This window comes from Tamandua tetradactyla, chromosome 2, assembly GCF_023851605.1.
Source record: "Tamandua tetradactyla isolate mTamTet1 chromosome 2, mTamTet1.pri, whole genome shotgun sequence".
Taxonomy (NCBI): domain Eukaryota; kingdom Metazoa; phylum Chordata; class Mammalia; order Pilosa; family Myrmecophagidae; genus Tamandua; species Tamandua tetradactyla.
In genome coordinates this window covers 77,873,931-77,878,815 of record NC_135328.1, presented here as the reverse complement: position 1 = coordinate 77,878,815, position 4,885 = coordinate 77,873,931, and the positions used below count along the sequence as shown (strand labels likewise).

General features: G+C 41.9%; 1 pseudogene; it reads left to right on the top strand.

Moving 5' to 3' along the window:
* The first annotated feature begins 2,915 nt into the window (after positions 1–2,915).
* Positions 2,916–4,619, top strand: LOC143660883 (E3 ubiquitin-protein ligase makorin-1 pseudogene; annotated as a pseudogene).
* Positions 4,620–4,885: the final 266 nt, after the last annotated feature.

Below are 4,885 nucleotides of genomic sequence, written 5' to 3'. Positions count from 1 at the left end.
TAGGGGAATATCTTTCTTTGCCTCTTCCATTTTCTGGTGGCCTCAGGCCTTCCTTAACTTGTAGTTGCATTGCTTCCATCTCTACCCCCATTATCCCACGCCTTCTTCCCTGCATGTCTCTGTGTCTTTGCCCTCTGCTTTTCTTATAAGGACACCAGTCATAAAGGATTCAGAGTCTACCCGAATTCAGTATGAGCTCGTCTTACCTATTTATATCTGCAAAGACTCTGTTTACAAATAAGGTCACATTCTGAGGTTCCAGGTGGGTATGAAATTTGCAGGGACAGTTTTCAACCCAAATACACTAGCTTTCCTTGAATCATCTTTAATAGTTAAGGTGTATTTTTCTTTTGAGGTGCATCTGGATTTGATTTGTTGATATTTAATAGAAATTTTCACCCATTTTCATGAAAGATTGTCTCTAGTTTTCTTCTTTTGTTGACCAACATATATCAGTTTTGGTTTTAAGTAATTATCCTTTCATAAAATAAATAGGAAATTTCCATCTTTCCTTATGGACCAGGAGAGTTTATATAGCATGAACCCATTTACTCCTGCTTTAAGAAAGTCTTTCTTAATTTCCAATTGGTTAAGATACATTGCTCATCTTTTATTTCTAGTTTTATTGCATCTGATCAAGGAATGTGATCTTTCAAAGTCCTGTGTTTTAAAATGTATCAATCATTTCTTTGAGACAGAGTTAGTTGAATTTTTAAAAATGGTTCAGGGACATAGGAGTAGAAATTATGGAGTCTATATGTTAAAAGTTCTTTTTATGACTATTAAATCTAGCTTATTGATTATAATTTTCATGACTTTTTTTACCTTTAACTGTTTTTGTTAACTTGATCCATCATATTCTGAAGGAGGTATAATTTCCCACTATAAATTATGTTTTAAAGGTTTTCTTACATTTCTATGCATTTTTTGTTGAAGTTATTTGTATGTTTGTGTAAAGATCTGTGCATATCATATCTTCATCTATAATATACTTTTATTATTACAAATAATATATATATATATATAGGGTGGTACGATGGTGGCTCAGTGGCAGAATTCTCGCCTGCCATGCTGGAGACCCAGGTTTGATTCTTGTGCCTGCTCATGAAAAAACAAAATATATATATATGTGTGTGTGTGTGTGTGTGTGTGTATATATATAGAGAGAGAGAGAAATATCCACACACATACAGTTAAACATTATTGTACAATCAGTGGCTCACAATATCATCACATAGTTTTGTATTCTTAACCATTATCATTTCTAGAACATTTGAATTACTCCAAAAAAAGAACTCATACATCTCGTGCCACTTACTCTCTCTCTCTCATTGACCCACAGTATTTAAATCTATCCAATTTTTATCTCCCTCTATTATTCATTTAGTTTTTTATCCTTACTTTTTTTTTTTTAACTTATCTGTCCATACCCTAGATAAAAGGAGCATCAGACACAAGGTTTTCACAATCACACAGTCACACTGTAAAAACTATATAGTTATACAGTCTTCTTCAAGAATCAAGGTTACTGGAACACAGCTCAACAGTTTGAGGTGCTTCCCTTTAGCCACTCCAATACACCATAAACTAGAAAGGGATATCTGTTTCATGTGTAAGAATAACCTACAGGGTAACTTCGTGACTCTGAAATCTCTCAGCCACTGAAATTTTGTTTTGTCTCATTTCTCTCATCCCCCTTTTGGTAAAGAAGGATTTCTCAATCTCTTGATGCTGGCTCCCAGCTCATTCTCGGGAGTCAGGTCCCACATTGCCAGGGAGATTTACACCCCTGGATGTCATGTCCCATGGGGCGGGGGTGCAGTCAGTTCACTTGCCAAGTTGGCTTAGAGAGAGAGGCCACATCTGAGCAACAAAAGATGTTCTCTGCAGGTGACTCTTAGGTATGATTATCAGCAGGCTTAGCTTCCCCTTTACAGAAATAAGCTTCATAGGGGTGAGCCCCAAGATTGAGGGTTCAGCCTACTGAGTCACTTGTCCCCACTGCTTTTGAGTATATCAGGAGTTCCCCTGATGGGGAAGTTGACTATCTCCTCCTTTTTCTTCCATACTCCAAGGGGACTTTGCAAATACTTTATTTTCTGCCCAAATTACCCTGCAATATATCAGGGCATCACACTAACCTGTATAGACCAACAAGAGAAGAGAGGTTTATTTTGCCCAAGACCTAAATTTTCTGTAGCACATAATCTAACTCAACCTGTCCGGAAAGATCATTTTAATGAACCCAAACACAGGTTGCCCGGAATGAGAATAGGGCTTCTAATTTTGCATAGCTTACTGTAATGCCTGCATATATCCTAGAGTGTATTGAGCAGGTAATTAAAAAAAAAAGTATAGGCAAAGTCCCTTGAGGGATTGAACTTTACCACCTGTGACACCCCTGATACTGTCTCAAACATTAGGGATTCCCAAGTCAACAGGACAAGCCCTTGATCTTGAGGCTTGCTTTTGTGAAGCTTATTTATGTAGTGGAGAACCTAAGTCTACCTATAGTTATGCATATAGGTAGGACCTCTTTTGTTGCTCAGATGTGGCTACTCTCTCTCTAAGCGCAACTCTGCAAGTGAAATCAATACCCTCCTTCCTACATGGGACATGACATCCAGGGGTGGAAGACATCCATGACTTCCAGGAATGAGCCTGGCCCTGGCATTGTGAGATGGACAATGCCCTCCTCATCAAAAGGGGGAAAATAATTGTAACAAACAAGATATCAGTTGCTAAGAGAATTTAAATAGAGTCAAGAGGCTACTCTGGAGGTTATTCTTTTGCAAGATTTAGCTAAATATTGCTATTTATCCTGGTTTGACAAACTCCAACCAAAACCATGCCTTACGGCGCGGAGACCTACGGGAAGAGAGCGGATGCCTCAGTTCCCTTCCCCTCCCCTGGCCGTGCTCTCCCGGAAGCCGGACAGGAACTATGTGATCCCGGAACTTCCGGTGCCATTGCTGTGTGGCATAAACAGTAATGGCGGAGGCTGCAGCTCCCAGAAAAACAACCACAACATCAGGAGCAGGGGCGGCAGTGGCGGCGGTGGCAGCGGCCTCCCCCATCCCTATCCCCACGGTCACCTCCCCGTCCCTGGGGGCAGGAGGAGGGGGAGGCAGCAGTGAAGGCAGTAACTGCAGCTGGACTAAACAGGTCACCTGCCCCTATTATATGCATGGGGTTTGTAAGGAAGGAGATAACGGTCGCAACTCACATGACCTCTCTGACAGTCCATATGGTATAGTTTGCATGTATTTTCAGCGAGGGTACTGTATTTACAGAGACCACTGCAGATATGAGCATAGCAAGCCATTGAAACAGAAAGAAGCAACTGCTGCAGATCTAAGTGCAAAATCATCCCTTGCTGCTTCCTCAAGTCTCTCACCAGTAGTCAGATCACTTGTTGAAATGAGTGGGGGTGAACCTGAGTCAAGAAATTCAGACTTTGCAAGCATAGGAGCAGGAACAGAAGATTGGGTGAATGCCATTGAGTTTGTTCCCGGGCAACCCTACTGTGGCCATACTGCCCCTTCCTGCACTGAAGCACCTCCGCAGGGCTCAGTGACCAAGGAAGAAACAGAGAAAGAGCAAACCGCTGTGGAAACAAAGAAGCAGCTTTGCCCCTATGCTGCAGTGGGAGAGTGCAGATATGGGGAGAACTGTGTGTATCTCCATGGAGATTCATGTGATATGTGTGGGCTGCAGGTCCTACATCAAATGGATGCTGCCTAGAGATCCCAACATATAAAATTTTGCATTGAGGGCCATGAGAAGGACATGGATCTCTCATTTGCTGTCCAGCACAGTAAAGACATGGTTTGTGGGATCTGCATGGAGGTTGTCTATGAGAAAGCCAACCCCAGTGAGCGCCGCTTTGGAATTCTCTCACTGCAGCCACGTCTACTGTCTCAAGTGTATTCACAAGTGGAGGAGCGCTAAGCAATTTGAGAGCAAGATCATAAAGTCCTGCCCAGAACGCCGGATCGCATCTAACTTTGTCATTCCAAGTGAGTATTGAGTGGAGGAGAAAGAAGAGAAGCAGAAACTCATTCAGAAATACAAGGAGGCAATGAGCAACAAGGCGTGCAGGTATTTTGATGAAGGACATGGAAGCTGTCCATTTGGAGGTAACTGTTTTTACAAGCATGCGTACCCTGATGGCCGTAGAGAGGAGCAACAGAGACAGAAAGTGAGAACATCAAACAGATACTGGGCCTAACGAAGGAACCACTTCTGGGAGCTCACTGAGGAAAGAGACAGCAGCAATCCCTTTAACAATGATGAAGAAGAGGTTGTCACCTTTGAGCTGGGTGAGATGTTGCTTATGCTTTTGGCTGCAGGTGGGGACGACGATATGACAGACTCTGAAGATGAATGGGACTTGTTTCATGATGAGCTGGAAGATTTATATAACTTGAATCTGTAGCAACTTTCAGTGAATTATGAATTGGTCTGCTGAGCCTCAGACAGTAGTTATTACCTGTGGTGGTGTGGCACTGCCTGTGTTTCTCTCTTAGGCAGGCCTATCAATTCCTGGTGCTGTTGTAATAATTTTTACCTAGGGTCTGTCTTCTCAATCCCTCACCTTTCCCCAAGGAGTGTGTTGTTTTCTCTGTTTAAAAGGTTACAAAAAATAAATCTTAAAGTTAGTTTTTTTTGTAATATGAATTTAATTGTCAGACAGTTAGTGTAGGTTTGTTGCGCCATCTGCTTTCAACTGGATTCACACAGTTCTAGGATAGTATTAATGGATTTTCCACACTCATTTTGAGGACCCCAGGTTCAAAAAAAGCATTGGTGGTGCTTTGGGGTCTGAAAATAGGGGTGATGAGTGAAGGGAACTGAACTGGCGAGTAGACTTCGGCTACAGACT